A 21,697-nucleotide genomic window follows, 5' to 3' on the forward strand; every position below is an offset into this window, starting at 1 on the left:
TTTTTTGTCAAAAAAACATTCAGCGTCCAAAGTGGTTTGTGGGGTTAAACAGAAGGTGACTGCCAAGCCATACTTGTTCATGAAGGTGTGAATTTAAAAAAAATCAACAACAAAGAACTTATATGCTTTTTCTGAAAGGTTGTGGTTGATCCTTGTTCTAAAGTTTCTTTTTGACTTCCAAGAATGGAACTAAGGAAGTAGGAAGGCGATAGCACAATTTGCTATATTCTAATATATAAGTACTACAAGCAAATTGATATTCACGTTCAGAAACAGACTCTGCCTTGGAAACATTCATGGCATTTGACCAGTGGTTTTGCTTCTAGGAAATAGAAAATAATCAGAAATAAGTAAAAAGCGCAAAGGTATGGATAAGAATATTAACTGCAGCATTATCTACAATGTGGAAACAACCTAGATGTCCAACGAGAGGAGCTTGGTTAAATAAATTTTGGTCCATCATGATGGATTACTGTTATGCCACCATCAAATTGTTATGAATATTCAATTTAATGCTATGTAAAAAGTATTCATAATCTCTTATCATGAGAAGACTATTTTCAAAAAGACCCTTGGTTTGAAAAAAAGTGTGTACGTGAATCCAAAAAAGACTGGAAAGATATACTAAAACATATGTATAGTGTTTAATTCTGCTAAAAGGTCATCTTTGTTTTCTCCTTATGCTCTTCAATATTTCCCAAGTTTTCTAAAATTTATATTATTTCTATAATTGGAAACAAAAAACTGCAACTTTATAAGAGAAGAAATTTGCTAATAGAAAACTCAAAGATTCAGATAATTTTTAAAAATTCAGACCTCATTACTTTAGAAACTCTTTCCTGTGAGGAAATACACAACAAATATAAAAATCATTCATATTTACCAGAGCCCTAAAGTAAAGGTGTCTCCATCGTTATCAAAAGGTGATCACCCTGGTAACACAAATCCGAATCAGGTGATGGTTGGGAGGAAGGGTCAGCGTCTACCTGAGAGCTCTCTTCGCCTCTCCTCACTGCCCATGTGTCTTCTTTAAGGGCTTCCTTCTTTCCCGATAATTCGCTTCTGACGATCTCTGCTGCTCCTCTCTCTTAGAGACCTGGGTGACCGACTCCTGGGGAGTTTTAACCTCCATTTCTTCTAAATGGCCCTAAGTTTCCCTTCCAGCCTTCGGCTCCATCATGGACCCCACCGCTACCTGTTTCTCAAGCTCACCGGTTTGCTCGCTAAAGCACACCTCTTCCCGATTCCCCTGCGCGCAGACTTGCCACACGGGCTCCAGTTCCAGGAGGCTGTGACTCCCCCTCTTCCTCTTCCTTCATGTCAAATTCTATAACCCTATGTCACAATACTTTTGAATCGTTTCCTTTTTCTTTTTATCATTTCGATTGCCACCGACTCTAGTTCTGGCATTTATTATTTTGTGGTTAAGAATGGAGGCTTCGGAACCAGACACCCCTAGGTTAAAATCCTGGCCTGGGTACTAACTAGCTGCATCACCTTGGGCAAAGTGAATTAACCTCTCTGAGCCTCAGCTGCTTTGAAGGGGAGTTGTGAGTTTACATTAGCTCATATACATAAAGAGCTGAGCCTAGTATATAAATACTTAGAACATGGTAAATGATCAACAAATGTTGGCTGTTTATTTTAGTTTATTTAAAAAACTGGTATTATTAGTATTTTCCTAATGCATAAAATTCCACTGCTTAAAAACTTTCCATTTAATTACAACATTTTCTTCCAAATTAACTACAAAATCCTCACCTGGCCTTCGAGGCCTTCCCTAACAAGGCAGTATTTCTCTCTCGCTTTCCCTCCCTCTGCTCTCCTAATTTCCAATCAAACTGGACCTTGTCCTTTCCTACCTTCCAGCTTCTGGTCACGCTGTTTTTTTTGCTTCTAGTGTCCTTCCCCCACCTCTGCTGCTAAACTCCATCTGTGCTTTAAAACCCTCCCACTGTTTATAATTTTCAGCTTGATGAGCTTTCATTTTCGAACTGTCGCTTTTGGTTATACCTTTCTAAAAGCTTTTATAGTGTTATAAATATAACAATAATATATTATTATAGATTTTATAAGCTATATAAATATATTACAGATTGTGTTGTCTTACTCCTCTGTCTCTCCAGCACTCTTTGCCCATCACGGGTACTCAGCAAATGTTAGCTCGCAGGAAAGGTGATGTTCGATTATCTGTCCACACCGATCACATTGTTGATACTCAGGTTTGTTTTCCATGAATGTGATGCAGATTGACCCTGCGCTAACATCTGTTGCCAAACTTCCTCTTTTTTTCTCCCCAAAGCCCCAGTACACAGTTGTATATCCTAGTTGCAAGTCCTTCCAGTTCTTCTAGTCACAGGACGGCTTGATGAGTGGTGGGTAGGTCTGCGTCCAGGATCCGAACCTGCGAACCCTGGGCCACCAGAGCGGAGGGCATGAACTTCACCACCACGCTACTGGGCCAGCCCCAATACTCAGTTTTAATAAACTATGTCTAGAATTCCCTTCCCTTCATAGATTAAACTACGTTCTGGTATGCTGACTTCAGGGACACGGAGGAAAACATATTGTCATTTTTGTTGGTCAAAATCAGTTGATACTAGCAACTTCGTGTGCTCCAATTCTATTTAGGTTGCCCCATTCCTGATGATTGGGGGCAATATTTTTATAAACTGCTGTTTTAGCAGGTTTTCTTTTTTGCTTTTTACTGTGTGAGGTGGTGTTATAGTTTATAAGCTTGTAAATATATTTATATTTTAATTGATGTATCTTATTAAAAATCTTTAAAGTCAAAATAATACCAGGTTTCTAAATGGTTGCATTTGTGTAGCAACAAAGATGCTTTTTGAGGTTAACATTTTTTTTCTGCCTATGACCAGATATCACAAAAGTTCATAAACGCCCCCCAAGTGTTATTGTGCATCTTGTGTAGAAAGTTCACTTTGACACCAAAATGTGTGCTCATTGCATTCAACAAATTTAATGTAGGTTTTCAATTTGGATAAAACCAGTGCATGAAATGACTCCAGATTTGATGGGAGCAGTGTGGGTGGATTCCCTGCGTGAAGCTCGGAGTGGTAGGGCAAGGCCGACCTGCAAGGCCCTGTGAGGACGCAGGCCCTGTGAGGACAACTGCCCTGTATTTTGGTCACTCCCACCCACTGCTATAGTTCCTAGAACCGTCACTCTCCCCCTCCCTCCACCCTTCTCTCTCAACAATGGTTCCTGCTTTACAAACACAATGCTTAAAGCACCTAGTTCCTGGGATTTATGCTTGCCAAGTGGCTTTGGGGAACAAGTTTTTCTCAAGCCCAGGCATCAAAAGACACTTATTTCAACACTTCAGGGAAAAACAGTAACTAAGGAAATCAATAATCTCATACCAAGCAGAGGGATGGATTTGTGTGAGGCAATCTCTATGGTTTCCTGTCTACCTTTTAAAAGAGGTGTAATATTAGTCTGTTGAATATCTTTCCTTTGTCTTTTCTTACCTTACCTAAAGAAATGTAAACTTTCAGCAGGTAAAAACTATATCTTGACCTAAGTATTATATGGTGACAAGTTGTCTTCAAAAGCTACATGTCTATTAATGACAATTAGGAGACTCAAAGCACATTTTTATGTGGCTATAAATTCTTCAATGGCTAAAGTCAAACTTCTCATCTTTTTCAAAGGGATTTTTTTTTTTTTGATGGAGCAAAAGAATACAAATGAGATTAGGGGAGGGACTGCTAGAGCAACAGAAGAAAAGAATGCCAAGAAGGGGACGGGGGAAGGCTGCAGAAGGAGAAACCAGTGCCAAACAGTGTTCCTCTCAAAAATGTTCCCTGAATCTACCCAACATCTAAGAGAGGTGGCCGGAGGGAGTTTGTGAGCCCTAGATGCAAGGGTTAGATGCTATCTATATCCAGAAAGAGTAATAAGAAAGAATTCATATGCATATCTCCAAAAGCTGAAAGAGTTGGAGAGGACAGGGCTCAAGGCGGAAGAACTACATTTTTCTAAAGTGAGATGCCAATCACATCACAGCTTAGGGCTCCGGATTCAAGGACAAAGACTGCTGGAGCAAAGTCAGTCTGTGAAGGAAAGGAAGCTTCTGTCTTACTCACTAGCCGATATTCCAGCTCAATTAAAGTATTCTTCGTCTTAAATGTGCTACCATAGACACACATCATTGTCACAAGCTGTTGTTTAACGTGTGTGGTTGAGAAAGAACTGATGTTAGGCACTTAACGGAGCTCTTTCAGGCAAAACTTTCACTTAGGGAAAATTCCTAAATTTAATTCCTACCCCTTCCCGTTTCTCTCTTCTCTCCCTTTCTCTTTTCTCTTCCCTTCGCTCCCTTTTCTAAGAAATAGCAACAAAACCCCCCAGCTATTAGCAAGATGGTAAAGGGCAGTGCAGTGCAGAGCTTCCTTTACCAGAGTGAGAAGACAGTGTCGTTCAGGCTGTGAGTGTCCACGGATGGGGGCTGGGCACGGGCAGAAACTCATATTTATTGGTCATTTGCCATCAGCTAGGCACCATCAATGCTTTATCTCGTTACAACTCTCCCAACAAGTCCTTCAGGTGGGTGTTACTTTCCTTAGAGATGAGGAAATTAAGCCTGCTCACGCCTACCCAGCTAGTCCCTCTGGCTCCAAAGCCCAAGCCCTTTACATGATACCCTGCATGGACATCTCTTGTATTCTCTGCTTTGGCACTAAAACCCAACAGTCACAAAAAGATCCCTTCCAAAGGTAGCAAAATGACAGTTGTAGCAACAACGGTGCAGCACTGCCTCTTTCTAGGGTCTATGTGGGAAATGAGGAAACCGCTGTTCTTTACCATTTATTGAGGAGAAATCAGAATGCAACGCATGACAGGTCAGAGAATCTAGCCAAGGGGTAGAGCTCCAGTGCTCCTTACCCGAAGGTGAGTGCACCAGGTAGGCACAGAAGACTCACTTCATTCTTAGGCTAGTCCCTCATCATCCTGAGTCCATCAGGACTTGGAAACTTGGCACTGCTCTAAGGTGGCCATGAGAATCAACCTTTATTCACCTTTGCACTCACCATTAAAACCTTCTCGTGCTGCTCTCTAGCCCAGCTGCCTGGCCCGGAAACCTAAGCCTCATCATTGATTTCTCCCTTTCCGTAACTCCCCACAACCAACAAATCATTGAGTCCTGTGGACTCTACCTCTTTAATTTATGTCACTGATCTACCCACTTCCCTCCATTTCGAAGGCCACCATCTTTGTTGCTCCTGCTTAGTCTACTCCAACTGTTTCTATCTAATGTCCCAGGGCCTTAGCCTTAGCAAACTCCAAGCGACTTTTCTAAAGTAAATATGACAATCTGACGGTGATAGTCCCCTCCTTTAAAAATTCCTCTATGATTTCCCACTGGCTTGAAGCGAATGATCAAACTCCTTAGCAGAGCATCCTAGGCCATTCATGGTCAGCATCTGCTTATCTCTCCAGCCCCATCCTCCAAGCTCCCACCATCTTGAACCCTTGAGAGGTCCTGGAACATATATGCTTCCTCAGGCACTCGCCATTCCTTCAGTCAGGATAATCCCCCACCTATCCAACTTCTGCTTGTCTTTCAGCTTAGAAATGACCACTTGGAGAAGCCTCCCTTGACCACTCCATTCTGAGCCCAGCCCTGGGTGTGGTGCTCCCCTCAATGCTCCCACAGAACCGAGTCCACTCCTCTCTTGGCATTCTCACCCAGTCCTGCAAGTGCCTTCTAGTCTGTCAACCCCTCAAGGGCAGGACATGCTTTATTCACCACTTTTCTCAGCACCTAGCCTAGTGCCTGGCCAAGAGGAACCACTCAATTCATGAGTAAATGCTTAAACATCAACAAGTGGAGAAAGTAGTGAAGACATGTGAGTCGAATCATGACTTTGCTACCAACTACTGTATAACCTGCTACTAAAATTTACGGCAAAACAAAATGCTAAGTTTTCCTGTCCTTCAAGTAGGATCTTCACCTCATTCACCTCGTTCCTCACTCACCCCCCCTCCCCCACCGCGGCCCCCACCAACTACTACTCTCTTCCAGGGATCAGGATGAGTATGGGAGATTATTGTTTTGTTCAACATAAAAAAAAAAAAATGACATGGAAGTGGAAATATACAGCGTAGTTCTTCAATTCTGTAGATGACTCTTCTTCCAGGTGATGAAGAGCCAAGGGCATAAACAGCCAAACGAGCTCTTAAAGTTCTGCGAATGCACAAAAAGTGGGAGAAAAAGGCTCTGTGCATGTGCAAACGTGGGAGATAGGTACTCATGGGGCAGAGAGTAACGTATTTGGGGGAAAAGATTTCAAATGTACTTAAAAGATGGACTCTGAACTCCTATTTATAACACAGGAAAGGCATCTTGAGAGACAGTGTGGGCAGCCCCCAAAAGGCACCAACTCAGAGTGCTGCTACTGTCACAGAGCCACCAGACCGTGGGGTATCATGAGGAAACAAACAGAAAACCTCATTATCCTGCCTTGAGTACATACTACTTTCTCCAGAGCTGGGGTCTCTCTAGAGATGGGCAACAAAAATAGTCAAGAGCATTTTGAGACTTTCTAATTAAAAGTAGATTTATAAAGAGAAAATAAGGGGCTGGATCAGTGGTGCGGCAGTTAAGTTCGCACATTCCGCTTTGGTGGCCTGGGGTCTGGCGGTTCGGATCTCGGGTGCAGACCTACGCACTGCTTGTCGGGTCATGCTGTGGCAGGTGTCCCACATGTAGAGTGGAGGAAGATGGGCACGGATGTTAGCTCAGGGCCAATCTTCCTCAGCAAGAAGAGGAGGATTGGCAGCAGATGTTAGCTCAGGCCTAATCTTCCTCAAAAAAAAAAAAAAAAGAGAGAAAAAAAGACAGAAGATCTACCATCAGTAAAGCTGAAGAAAAGGGAGGAGTATGATGAAGGTACTTCAGCCACGGAAAGCACAGATGGGAGAAACCTACAAGGCTAGAAATACTGGTATTCCTTAAAGTTTGGCCAAAGTAATTTAGGGACAATTGTGAGGAAAATACTATCTTACATAGTGCTTTAAATACTGTTTGCAGTTTATTATACTACTAAGTAGTGGTTTAAAGAAGATTCATGAAGTTTTAGAACCCAGTTATAATCAAATCCAGCTCCCCCCCTCCATGTTTCAGGCGAAGGAACTAGGCCCAGAGAAGGTAAATGCCTTGCCCTGGGCCACACATCACCTTATGGCAGAGGTACAGATTGAATCCATGACTCCCGACTCCTGGCCTAATTAATGCTCTTTCCTTTAGATTATTTAATATAAAATACTTTGACAGATGATTGAAGCCCAAAACAGAGAAGTTGGAGACAAGGCCAGATAAATAATGTCTTGTAAGGAAAGCCAGAATGTTGTGTGGAGTAACCCTAAAAGTTTGAGGCTGACGTGGTAGAGAGCAACAACGTTTTCTCATAGAATAGCCCTTTGGGCCACTGTTAGAGGCAGGAGACACCTATTCTCTGGACTCGAATGATCTACAAGGGCAGTGCATCGGCTGGTTCACTTTGCTGCATTCCCATCAACAGTGGATGACCAAGCCAATTCCAGCCACTCTAGGAATGTTGAGGTCGATGGAATTCTACCAACACTTGCGGGGTGGGGAGGGGAGACAGCTGCCAATGGAAGTGGTATGGAGGATGGGAGGGCCATCTATCCCAGAAAATTCTACTGCTGCTTCTGCCTGGAGTCTGGTAGTCAGAATGCTTAGTCCCCAGGAAGACTGGGAGTGGGAAATATCTTAAGTATTCTAGTCCTCCCCTCTTGGCACTGCAGAAGCAAGAGAAAAATAAAGCAGGGGAACCTGTTGGACGAGACCGTCAAGGCTGCTCTCTTGTTGTTGGAGGCCTCCCCTGCTAGAAGAGGCCCAATGGTTCTTCCTTCCTAGCAGAGAAGAAGGCAAGGATGCCTATTTGCCAAGATCTCTAGGGAAGTGCTGGGAAATGCTCTATGTGAGAGAGCAAGCTTGAGCTTTGTCGTTCTGGGCTGGGGTGACGTGTAGAAATGCCGGAACCACGTAATCACGGGACGGAAGAGAAGCTGCTGCAACAGATACATACCACTGCAGAGGTGTGCAGCTGAGGAAGCAGGTCCCCAGAGTTTGGCCCAGCAGGGAATAAAAGCCCCGTTTCACCTTTCTCTTCATGCCAATCTTCTTTTCTCTGGGTCATTTTAATGAAAACATGGTTTGAACGGGAGAAAAAAGGATACAAGGAATATGTCAGAGAGAGATCTGAGCCTGGAGCTGAAGGGCAGAGATAAACGCAGGTGAGTGAGAGACGTGCGGGTGCCTGTTTTGGGGGGAGATCTTGATATCCTTCCCTCCGACACCTTGCAGAATGAGGAAGAGGCTGCTTCCCCTACAACAGCCACACACGAGGAGCCTAGACTCCACAGAGGCCAGTGCCCCAGTGCACCAGCTTTGAGTTCTGCACCCAGTGAGGTCTGTGCTTTGTCTCGGTGTCCTCATGTGCAAGGAGTGGGATTAAACATCCAGCAAAGAGCATACAGTGCGAGAGGGCTTTGTGGGACGCACTTCTTGAAATGGTGATTGAATGGGACATTCTTTCCCAAGTTTTCCTCAGGGAGGGGCCAGGACTTCTTTGGACTTATGCAGAAATCTGCAGAAAAAATAAGTTTCTAGATTGAATTCTGACTTGGTGATTTCTACCAACCTATATATAAACTTTGTGTCACTCAGTATCTAAGACGTACTGTATTTGTCTTTTCATTGTAAGAAACAGGCTAAACAACTTTTTTTCCCCTTTACCATTTCCTCCCTTCTTCTTTCAAAAAGCTGCCCTATCTATTTTATTCTGTGGTCCAAAAATGGTGCCATCACATTTGATATTCCATAAAGGGAAAATGGAAAAAATTATTAAAAAGTGAAGAAAAACAGTACTGCTTGCTTAGAAAATAAGATGTGTGAACCCTTAAGAATGGGAAAACACCAGCTACTATGGCAGGGAGAAGACATTTTTGCCAAATTTAGAACCCACTTGAAAATCACGGGTTCTAAGTTTAGAACTGAACTAAAAAACTTAAGCTCACATTGCATTTGGCATTGGTTAAAAAAAAATCTAAGATACTAATTAGAGGGAAAAAAATTTACTCTCTTAGTAGTTCTATAGCTGGGAATTATTTTCAAACAAATTCTTTATTGGCTCAATGGATGGGCCTGCACTTAGAAAAGAAACATTTTTTCTAATTAAATTTTCCTCACAAAATAATGATTTGAAATCAAGGGGGAAGACATTTTGCCAAGGTCTTTAAAAAGTTACAGAATTGTTGTAACCTTCGGACCCAACCAAATATACCAAGTGGTCGCACAAACTTTATGTTTATATACTAAATGGTGTCCAAAATGGAAGTAATTATACATTACTATTGGCAAATTTAAAATAATAAAAATGCAATAAAATTGGAAAGTATCACTCTAAACAGAACAAACTCTGACCAGCATTATTTTTATTTTCTAATTTAGATGCTAAATTAGTTAGTGCAACATCATCAAGAATGGATCAGAATTGCTGCCATGGAGATAACCATAAAAAGTTTCAGACCCAAAAGGTCCAAAGTAGTAAATCAAGAACTAATAGTGAATAAGGGCTCAAAATGCATCCATTGGCTTCACAGGATTCCAGGCAGCAAACAAGTTTTGCAATTATAGAAAACTTAATGATATCTTATGCCATCTTCCACACAGCTAACAGACACACACACAGACACACACACATATAGATACAGATGTAGATATTTGGATATGTAGATATATAGATAATAACCGAAGAAGAGGACCTGAATTCAATTAATTAGACAAAACGTTAAACACGAACGTTCAGGGCAAATATTCAGCACAGCAAGCATTCAAAAACACAAATGTCGGGAAAATTTTTCTTCTTTCTGTTTACTGCTGTGGAGTCTAAATACGTTTTTGAGTGACTTTATGGAGCAGGCTTAGTAACTGGTGGATTTGACACTCTTCCTCCAGAAAAATCGTTAATTCAACAGTCAAAATCCTGTAACTTTTAAATTCCAGGCACTTTCAAAAACTCCTGTTGAAGGATATAAAGTTAATTCCTGAGTTGACTAACTTTATTTTTCTTACTAAGAATATGCAGTTTGTACTGATGGAAAGAGGGTCAAAATTTAAAATTGTAAAAGCAAAGAACACTGCATATGTAAGTGGAAAAGGATTTGTCTAGAATATATTTTTAAATTTACTTGTTATTAAATAAGCATGTTTCAGCAGTCGTTATGGATTTCTCCTAATAGATCTCATTGAGATCAGGAACAGAGGTTAGCATTTCTAAGATGTGTGCCAAAATCCGAATACAAACAGAAAACCCAGGATTCCCTGGGTCCACTCGGTCACATGCTTCTGAATACACGTTCTTCGCAAATTCTTCTATCCTTTTAAATGATCCACTAAAATTGAATTTCATATTTAGTGTCTTCTGTTATGTCTTCAAACTTGTTCTCATACTTATTTAAAATTATTTATAATCAACTTAATCTTTTGGACCAGTTTCCTTCTTTCCGCAGGTCATTGTACCTAGATGCATGGAGGGAAATAAGAGACAGAACCTTAATGGTACAAAATAAATATTTCTTGAACCTCTATAAGGTGGGCCAAGCACTATTCTCAGATAGTGGCTGAATCCCTTTTTGTAAAGCACTGCTATTCCTGGACCCTAGAGATAGAAAGAAAGGCCCGCACATCTACACGGATGCCAAGGAAACACGGCAAGTGATCCTGGGGCCCTGGAAGATGACTTTATGCGGCATGAATACAAATAAGAAAAAGATGTCCAGATTCCTGATTGTCTTTGCAGAGAAAGTTCTCAGATTCTTAAGCTGTCTTCCAGGCATTTTCAGTTCTTTATCCTGTAAATTTTTCCACAGAAATAATACATGAATAAGTTTAGTGTTGCAAACAATTAAGTCTCCCAAATACTTTGTGCCATTGTGCATTCGACTAAGTGTAAATCCAAGTTTTCATATTTCCCTTTGCCTTATAATTGTAGGTCCTGGCTCTGATTCTAGCCCATAAGAAATATATATTTCAATCAAGAATTTAAGAATTGATAAGCAAACTTGACGGCGGTAGGTAGACTTTCCTGAGGAAACATGCTTTTCTCTGTGGGCTGGGCAAACATACACTGCTGATAGTCAGCATAAAAGGAGCTCTAATTTCCCATTTCAAATATCTCATTAGATACCTCTACCTGGAACAGAATAGGGACTCTGGAAATAGACCCACGTGTATATGGTCAACTGATTTTCAACAAGGACGGTAAGGAAAATCAATGGGAGAAAGGAAAATCTTTTCAACAAATTTTGCTGGAACAACTACATAGCCATTTGGGGAAAAAAATTAACATTGACCCTTACTTCACACTAGACACAAAAATTAACTCAAAATGAATGACAGACCTAAATGCAAAACTTAAAACTAGAAAACTCCTAGAGTTAAGCAGAGGAGAAAATCTATTCAATATTGAGGGAGGTAAAAATGTCTCTATAGGACACAAAAAACAAATTTCCATAAAAGAAAAAGTTGATGAACTGAACTTCATCAAAAATTTAAAATTTGCTCTTAGAAATATTCTGTTAAGAAAATAAAAAGGTAAGGCATAGAATGGGAAAATATTTGCAATACATAAATCTGATAAGGGACCGGGATCCAGAATATATAAAGAACTATTACAGCTCAATAAGAAAGAGATAACCGAAGCAATTTTTTAAATGGGCAAAGATCTGAACAGACACTTTACAAAAGAAGTTACATTAGTGGCTGATAAGCACATGAAAAGATGTTCAACATCCACAGTAATCAGGAAAATGCAAATTAAAACCACAATGAGATACCACTATACACCAAATAGAATGGCTAAAGCTAAAAAGTTCCAATACCAAGTGTTGATGAAGATGTGGAACAACTGCTGGGAGGAATATAAAATGGTACAACCATTTTGGAAAACTAAGAGTTTCTTAAAAAGTTAAATATCCACCTACCATTCGACCTAGTTATTCCACTCCAGGTATTTACCTAAGAGAACCAAAAATAAATGTCCACACAGACTCTACTGGGGAGTGTTCACAGTAGCTTTATTTGTAATAGTCAAAAACTAGGAACAGACCAAGTGCTCAATAATAAATAAATGGATAGACAAGCTGTGGAATTCTTTACAGTGGAATATCAGTCAGTAATAAAAAGGAACGAACTACTGATACACACAACATGGATGGTTCTCAAAATCATTATGCTGAGTGAAATAAGTCAGATACACAAAAATTACATATTGTATAATTCCATTTATATAAAACTCTAGAAAATGCAAAGTGATCTATAAGTGGCAGAAAGCAGATTAGCTGTGGTCTGGGGCAGGGGTGGATGAGGGTAAGGGGTATGAGAAAACTTTGAGGATGATGGAAATGTTTGGTATCTTGGTTGGGATGGATTCATGTGTGCATGCATCTGTCAAAACTCTTTCAAATGTATACTTTAAATAGGTGCAATTTACTGTGTACATCTCAATAAAGTTATTTAAAAAATCTCCAACTGAACGTTCTTCAGGCCACTTGAACTTCACACTTCTAAAACTGAGCTCATAATCTCCTCTCAACCCTGTTTCTCTTTTTGGTTAATGTTCTTTCTTGGCTAAGGGCCTCAACATCTCCCTAGTCAGCTGAGCTAGACAGCTTGGCAACTACTTTCACTCTTCCTTCTTCGTACCTTTAAACTCTTTCTTAAATTTCTCTTTCTCTCTTTTTAAAAAATTCAGAAGTGTATTTTTAATTGTGGCAAAATATACATAACAAAAATTTACCATTTTAACCAGTTTCAGGTGTACAGTTCAATGGCATTAAGTGCATTCACATTGTTGTGCAACCATCACCACCATCCATCTCGAGAACTTCTCCATCTTCCCAAACTGAAACTCCATACCCTTTAAACACTAACTCCTCCTTCTTCTCTGCCCCTAGCCCGTGGCAACCACCATTCCACTTTCTGTCTCTAAGAATGTGACTACTCTAGGTACATCATATACGTGGAATCATACAGTACTTGTCCTTTGGTGACTGGTTTATTTCACTTAGCATAATATCTTTAAGGTTCATCCACTTATAGCATGTGTCAAAATTCCCTTCCTTTTTAAGGCTGAATAATATCCCACTGTATGTATAAACCACATTTGTTGATCCAGTCATCCTTCGATGGACAGTTGGGTCATCTCTAACCTTGAAGGCCCATTGTTACTAGCCCAGGTTAGGTTCCCATCATCTCTTGCCTAGATTATTTCAATAGTGTATTAACTGGCCATCCTTCCCTGCTTCTCTCGTGCACCTTCTAACCTGCTGCTAGCATCATTTTTCTAAAGCAATGATGCTGTCCCCCCACTGCTCAAAGACCTCTGTGTACAATTTCAAGAGAAAATTGGATCATACGTCTAATGCTGTTCTGCAGTTAACTTTTTTCCCATTCCACTTTTGAACAACTCCAACCAGTAGAAATTTCTTTCTTATTTTAATCCAATATATCTTTTCTAGTCACTTCCTTCCATTGCTCCCAGTTCTGCCCTCTAGAACGACACTGAATTAACACTTCCCTCTTCCACCTGGCAGACAACCCTTCAAATATCTGAAAACAGTGACCGGGTCTTCTTTTTCCAGGACTTTTGCCATTCCTCAGGTAACATGGTGGCTCTAGCTATTCTTCTCTGATTGTGATCCAAACTGGTCAGTGTCTCTCTCAAAATGGGACACCTAAAACAATACAGTCCTCTAGATGGAAGGTGGCATTATCGTCTCCTTTCTTCTGATGCTCTACTACTGAAATGCAGCCTAACATGCCATCAACCTTTTTAGTTCCAAAGCTCATGTATATTAACTTGCAGTAAGTTCAAACATTTAGGGTTATTTTGTCAAAAAAAATTTTTATGACACCATCAGACACCTGAAGGAGGGGTGGCCAAAGGAAGGAAGAGGGTAAGAGTTGAAGACAGGAGAGAATTTTTTCCTTACCAATTCTGCTTATTTATGAAATGTTTACTGCTCTTGATAGCAAATGCAGCTCACCTCCACACCCACCCCTCCCTGCAGGCCTCCTATCAGTTACTGACCCAACTCTAGGCCCTAATAAGTAATTGCCTTTTCAACAATCTGCCTAGACACACAATGTGAGACATGGGCCTGCCTCCTCCTCGAACCATCAGTTCTATCCCTGATAGCTACTGGGCACCTGTGGCAAGTGATTAGAAGCAAGAAATGTTGGCAACACACATATCTGGGAACTGCATTTATGTAAAAGTACCGGGCAGTTCAGACACTGAGCATCAAATAAAGCCTCACCAAAAAATGTGTAGGGAAATGGACTAAGAAACCAGTGTCCTAACTTGCCTTTCTCTACGTAGCTAAAAAGCTAAACTATCAGAGAGAGAAGATTCTTTATAAATAAGCCGTTGCATCTTTGCTGTTGAATTTTCAAAAGTAAAGTACAACATATTCAATGGATGAGGTGGAGGATTGCTTTTCCAGGCAATTTCCTTGACACTTTGAGTCATTTAAGAGGAAAGACAATTGAACAAGTTTTAGTGTTTTTTTTCTTTATAGTCAACTTCAGGGTGATGGTTATTTATTCCTTCATACAGACATTCCTTCCATCAGATCAACAAGACCCACCTTCCTAACACACACCGTCAACATTCTCATCATCCCCAGAGCCTTACACGTAATGAATGTCTCTTCTACTCTTCTTAGAAATTCAGTGCTAATATTCTTCTACACAGGAAAACCATCCTGTAAAGAGGCATTCCTGCATTCAGCCTTCCTGGTGTTCAGCCCTCCTGCCCTGCCATCCTAGACAGAGACTGGAAAGTCCTCAGTCATCTCTTCTTTTTCCAGAATTATCCCTTAGCTCGTTCCTTTGGCTCTTTCCTCTTCTCCTTTAAATATAACTAGGACCCTCCAACGTGGAAGACATTTGTTCAACATCACTGCACCAACCCATCGCTTCTTCTCACTCACAGCTGAACACCTCAAGTGATTATTCAACATTTATTCCATCCTAGGATTCACCACTTACTCCATTTTCTTTAACTTACAAAAACAGATGCTCCTAAGGTCAATAAGGACTTCTGGTTGGACGAATTCAGTGTTCTTCTTTTGGAATTTCTCTTCTCATATACGTTTCCTTATTCTGCTGGGATCCAGCAGGAGTGGGAGAGCCTTGAGAGGAGTGATAGCTTCTGGAGGGGCTGAGGGAGACTGCTGGGTTTGGTTTCCTCTGCAAGATTATCACCATTTACTCTATCCTCTTAGGGTTTTTCCCCACAAGTCTAGTTATGGAATTGTTACAATTCCAACAATTCTTGCCTCAAATATCCCAAATCTAGAAAAGTTTCTTAGTGTAGGAAGTCAGCAAGTTCTTTGTCCTGAAGATTGGGCCATAAATCACCCCAACCCTTCCTTTTCCCACTAATTATAACTGAATGATGTGTGCTTAGGTCTGAAATGGGCCATTGAAGCTCTGATCTCCAGATTGGGTGGCTTTTCACCAGACAGTCTCTTGATTATAAGTTTTCAAGAACTGCGGCTCTCCCCCGTCCCTAATTCTTAATTCAATGCCTTCTCCACTTCTCTTTTTTCTTGTTTCAAACTGAGTTCTCTCTGTAGCACTGTCTTTCACACAGCCTTGTGGCCTGTCCCAACACTGATCTTCCCATTATCATGAGCATTCCCCAAACCACACTTAAAAACCACTATTCTCCTTTCTAGTTCTCACAGAGGCACAAAGTGTAAGAAATAACCTTTTATTAATTGTGTACTCGCTCTTCTTTTTGAAAAACCATAGTTGCTAGTCTCGAACTTCTGAGGATCACAAGACCAGAAAGGAATCTTAAGAAGTCAACCCTTTAGTTACATCACCTTTAAATAATTATGTAATGAATTTATCTGAAGAATTCAGAAAACTGCTAATTCACTTAAACAAAATTAAACTCTGCCCCAAGCCACTGGGGTTTGGTTAACGTGAATCTGAAGTCCACCTGCCAATCATCCTGGAGTCACCTGAGTCCCTCATACCTGGAGAAGTGGATATGATATTTTAATATAGGAATTTGATAACTTGAAGAGCCACAGGTTAAATGTGAAAGTTGCCATCAATACAAAAGCAAGGAGCCCTGGTCAAATTTCATGGTTTTAAGTTAAACATGTATGGAAACTATGGATGTGAAGATATCCACGGATATCTCCATGCATTTTAATGATTAAGAACACAAATTTTTAATCTCAGGTTTGAAACCAGCTTCAAATGTGTACATTTTTCTGGTGCAAAGGTTGATCACTTTCATCAGATCCTTAACAGGTTTATGGCCTCCAGAAGGCTTAAGAATCTCTGTTTTAGAGGAAAGGTCAGATTACAATAAACACATCATTATTTTACATATTTATAAATGCATTAAACAGAAATAACAAGTAACTTCCATTTCAGCAAACAAGATGAAATATGCCAGATATTGTAAATAATCACACTATGATTAGTAAACACGTTTAAATAATAATATAAACAACACTATTCCAGCATTTTAGATACCTATCAACAAGTATTTCTCTTAATCTGCATAAAACAAGTTTATCAGGGAGGGTAAGTGCAAACACAGATTTTAACTCAGATAGAAAACTACCAGTGGACTTACTTCCACTGCTGTCTAAGTAAAACTTAAACCAGGACAGTACCGAACACAAGCAAAACCGTAACATAGTCCCTCAGTTACAGCATCTCATTTTCTTATATTAGATAAGAAAAATAATTATTGCACACGCTTTGTAACAGATTGATTAAAAGATATACTGTGGAAACTCCTTTCATAGCCAAATTTTGCAGCCAAAAATCAAATTCAGAGCCTGAATTTTTTTAAGCCAGGACCCATTCAGAATATTCCAAGAATAGTTCTTAAATTGTTGAAGAGCATCACTTCCATAAATCTGTCTTGGAATTGGATTTTAAAAATTAGCAAGTTTGAGAGAGCCATACACAAACTTACCAAGTTATTGTGCACACTACTTTTTTTTTCACATGTAAAATGTAATTTATGTATTTATCCATTCACTTGACAAATATTTATTGAACTTCTTTTATAGGCAGGCACCGATGTAGGTGCTACAGTTACAGCCATGAACAAAATAGACCAAAAATATATAATAATATGTAAATATATGCTCATTGTAAAACATTCAGATATAGCAGCGTATAGAATAAAAAGTCAAAGTCGTCCTCCTGAGGGCCCGCCCATGTCACTTCTCCCCTCCAATAGTAGTTATACTGTTAAAGTTTGATGTATTTTCTTCCAGACTTTTTCTGTTTACTTACATAGATTATCTTATATAGGATTTTTAAAACAACATTATTGAGATATAATGTACATACTGTATATATGTATATACATACACATATTATAAAATTCACTTGGGCAAAGTGTACAATTCAATGATTTTTAGTATAGTTGCAGGTTTGTGCAACCACCATCATAATCTAGGTAAATGGATTTTTAAATTATAAATATATATAATATTATATATATAATTTATTTTAAAATTCACTTATCTAGATTATGGTGAAATATAAATGTATATGTATACGTAACATTCATTTCGCAGTTAGCACTAAATGTTGAAGATGTTCTCTCAATGTCAGCATAGATAGATTCACGATTACTTTCTACAAAGAGAGGAGTGTTTCATAGCTCTACCTTCCTCGTCAGATTTCTTAGAAAAAGGATGCTAACAGCTGCAATTAGATAGGATTGATTATGGTAACCCTATGATTTTAATAGATAAAGAGAAGTTAGTTGATTTACAAAAAGTCTTAAGAGTCCAAAACTGCACTGGAAAAAAAAAGTATAGAAAATATTTTAAAGCACACAAAAACCCAGCAAGTTTAATTATCTTGAAATAATAACATTAGTAGTTAACAGTTATTTAACCATTACTATGTGCAAGACACTGTTCTAAAAGTTTAACATATAGTAACTCTTTAAGTTCTCTCAGTTCCATGAAGTATTAACTGTTATCACACCCATTTTACAAACATGGAGACTAAGGCACAAGACGACAGCTAATTTGTCCACCAAACTAATAAGCTAAAAAGAGGCAGAGTTGGGCTTCAAATCCGGGCAACTGGCTTCAGAGTTCACATTCTTAACTGATTTGAGGGATGTGTGCGTTGAGGGGGAGCGTAAAGGAGGGGGAGCAGCTTAGGTAAAAATAAATAAAAGTAAAGTAGATAAAGGTTTAGCATAATGCCTGTCTCCTAGTGAGCACACAATAAAAATAAGTAAACAAAATAAAATCATTATTATATTCTGTCCTATATCTTTAGGGGGAACGTTCCTCTCCTATTAGAAAAGTAACATTTCTGTCGCCAGCCTAAGGGTCTGTTTGATTAGCTGTCTTCATCTGGAGCTGTTACGGTTCTTCAGGGTAGCTGATGCCACCAGGCTTTCTTTGGGGAAGCTCCTGGGTGCTAAGCACAGGTACGGCAAAGGCAAAGGAGACTACACCTGAGCCTAAGGAACTTGGAGCAGGGAAGGCAATGGTCAAGGTAATGTACAGACTGACGCTTTGGGGGCACCCAAGGAGAAGTCAGCAGAATTCTGAGGCATCCAGGAAGGAGAGCTGAGTAACCTTACATGCCCTTTAAGAAATTTGGGTTTTATCCTGAGGAAAATACAGAGCCACTAAGAAGGTGGAATGAAGTGGGGCAGGCCTGGAGGGAACAGGTAGAGAGGCTGATCGTGAACTACTCGGCCCCGCCTGTGAGACACGCTCCACCCGAAACATCCGCTGTTCTTGCTAGTTGGCTCCTTATCTTTTGACTCATATAGGTACTTGTCTTCAAGTTTCTCAATCACAATGTGGTCTCAACCGAAAATAATCTTTTATATCTGAAATTTGTTTTGCATCTTTTCAGTGCTAGAGAAGCTCTAGACACTTCTTTTTAAAACATCTATGTTTTAACCTACGAAAAAGCTGTACAGAAAAGATTCTTTAATTTAGAGACGCCCAAGGGGGTAATTTAAAAACAGGTATGACGACCAGCACTCCCCATCACATCAAAGTTGTAGCTGGGGTGGAAAGAAGAGTTTAGACCAGAGGAAGGTTTGGGTTAGGTTTAAATGGCAACTTCTTTACAGTAAGGGTTACCCTTACAATAAGGGTTACCCAAAAAGGAAGGTACCCCTTTTGCAAGCATGCTCAGACAGAAGGAATGAAGTTGTGGGGTAATTCCGATTAAAACCAAAGAGGGAAAATACCACATAACGTGGTCAAAGACTGGAATTAGAGGTGAGAGAGGAAAAGAGAGATTCAAACCAGCAATGTTCTCATCAGACAGTTCCTCCAGTTTTTCTGATTGGGAAGTAATATAAGTTTATTCACATTAACTGGCAAAAATGAAGTATTATTGTAAATTCACAGCATTTTCAAATACCAACTATTTTATTTTTCAACTTTTTATTATGGAAAATTACAAACATGCAACAGTAGAGAGGAGAGTGTAATGAAATCCCACGAACCCGGTGTCCAGCCTCGACAGTTATCAACACCTGGCCAACCCTGTTTTCATCTGTACTGCTATTTACTGGATTATTTTGAAGCCATCATTTCATCTGTAACCACCTCAGTGAGTACAATCATTTTATAATCAAGCCTGCTTTTTTTCATCCCACCTTTCTCTTCACTTACTTCCATCCTCTCCTGGAAGTAATCAGAGGACAACAAGGAGACAGATTTGAGGAGAGAAGAAAACAGTCTCCACAGAAATGCCAAACTGCCTGAAACGGAGAGAGCCACAGCCATCTGAATCAGGAAAAGATGAGGAGGCAGCACAAAGCACCTCACCCTGGGGCTGGGAGGTGGAGCAAGGCTTGAAGCCCTTCCCCACCCCCCTCCCAGGTGAGACATCTGGGACCTCTGGTAGGTAGGAGTGGTGAAGTGATGAAGGATTTCAAACCTAGGGGGCAAGGGTGGGGGGAGGGGCGGCTTTTTGGTTAGAAGCATTTAAGATCTGCTGACTTTCCTTCTGGCTTCTGGACTGAAGGGCACTTTCTACTCAACTGTGGAGAGCTTTAGGAGGAGAGGAAGCAAGCATTTGGCCAAGGAAAGATAAGAAGCCTTCCCTGAACCATCCAAGTGTGGTGCTAAGGAGAGACTATTATTTGATTGACTGAATAAACGTTTATTAAAACCTTGTCTATCACTAACCTCCTCTTTAAACCAATCTATAGACACATCCACCCTTTCTTCTTTTCTCCAGTCTCACCTGAGGACGTGTCCCTCCTGTTCCTGCCCATTGTGTCTACTTTCACCCTTCACCCCTCCTCCCCACTTCCTCCAGGCTTTGCTCCAGTGGTCATTCTGCCTCCCAACGGATAATTTCTCTGCAACACACCTAATGTCGTCCATCCACACACACTCCAGCTTCTCACCTCCCTCTGCTCGCTGCGCCTTCTGCTCTCCTCTCTGAAAGCTCCTCCAGCTCTCCCTTGCCTGGCTAGATTATGCATTCTTCAAAGCCTCACCTTCTTCAGGAAACCCATGGCTTGCTGCCTCCCCACCGAGTTAGGCGCGCTGCTCCGGGCTCCTGTTAGTCCTTTACGCTGAGTGTTTCACCCCAGGTGTGCAGCTGTCTGTCTGCATCACTCCCTCCCCGCTGGGCCTCAGAGGGCAGAGGCTGAGGCTTATTTCTCCTGCATCCCTGAGTCTCAGGGTGCTCACTTAGAAGGAGCTCAAAAATGTTTGTAAGAAAACTGTGGGGGTACAAAGATGAACACAACCATCCTTGCTCTCAAACTGACTCAGTCTATAGAAAAGTGTTTCCCCCAAAGCAAGGAGATCAGAGTGACTGCCTCCTTACCATTCTTCAGGAGGCTTCCTGTCACATTCAAGGTAAAAATCCAGTTTTTTCAGAATGACACGCAAGGCCCTTCTGAGCCTAACTAACTCTCCAACTGAAGCTTCTGCCAGTAAGAGGACCATCTCCCACTACAACGTGAACTTTTCTAAGCCCCCTACTGAGTTCTCTCCCTTGTCTGGGATTTCAACTCCTAATCCAACTGGCCACTTCCTGCTGATCCTTTCAGAGTCAGCTACAGTGGCACCACCTGTGCAAAGCGTGCTCTGGCCTTAACCCTGGTGTTGTCTCCACTAGACTGGAAGATTCCTCAGAGCAAGGACTTTTTCTTCATCCATGTATCCCTAGCAATTAGCACAACGTCTGGCACATAGAAACGCCTCAATAAATGTCTGATGAATGACTGAATGACGGAATAAAGTATCTGGTTCCTTTAGTTTCTGTCACTGCAAAAACACAAATAAACTGACACTCCACACTAATTTCTATGGTCTTAGGAAGACTAACATTGCAGTTTGAATTTTTGAGGCCTCAAGAACTAAAATTTCAGGAAACTACCCACCTTGTTTTGCTGACAGTAGAGTTAAGCAAGTTTCCAGTACAAGGTGACCCGTCTTCCTTCCCCATTTAACTTCTGAGATATGTGGCTACTCTCACAGCAGACATACCTATGTGCCCAGTCATCAATTAACAAAAGCCAGAAAAGTTAATGGACTGACTGGCTGTGACACTGAGCCACTGCTCTCATATCATACTTTATAAAAA

At 40.5% G+C, this 21,697-nt stretch overlaps 1 protein-coding gene and 1 long non-coding RNA gene across 7 annotated transcripts in view; one reads left to right on the forward strand and one right to left on the reverse strand.

Annotated features, from left to right (window-relative positions):
* Positions 1-21,697, reverse strand: part of HMGB1 (high mobility group box 1) — a 115,590-nt gene that overhangs the window by 11,962 nt on the left and 81,931 nt on the right. The window lies entirely within an intron of this gene.
* On the forward strand, positions 7,832-21,352 carry LOC139076315 (uncharacterized). 2 transcript variants are annotated; one of them, XR_011527760.1, is made up of 4 exons: positions 7,832-8,286; positions 19,564-19,702; positions 19,784-19,995; positions 20,120-21,352. It is a non-coding gene; the product is annotated as an uncharacterized lncRNA (long non-coding RNA). The 2 variants fall into 2 exon arrangements; XR_011527761.1 differs by having other exon boundaries at positions 8,080-8,286; positions 19,567-19,702; positions 20,120-20,265.

The sequence above is a fragment of the Equus przewalskii genome, chromosome 16, assembly GCF_037783145.1.
Source record: "Equus przewalskii isolate Varuska chromosome 16, EquPr2, whole genome shotgun sequence".
Classification (NCBI taxonomy): domain Eukaryota; kingdom Metazoa; phylum Chordata; class Mammalia; order Perissodactyla; family Equidae; genus Equus; species Equus przewalskii.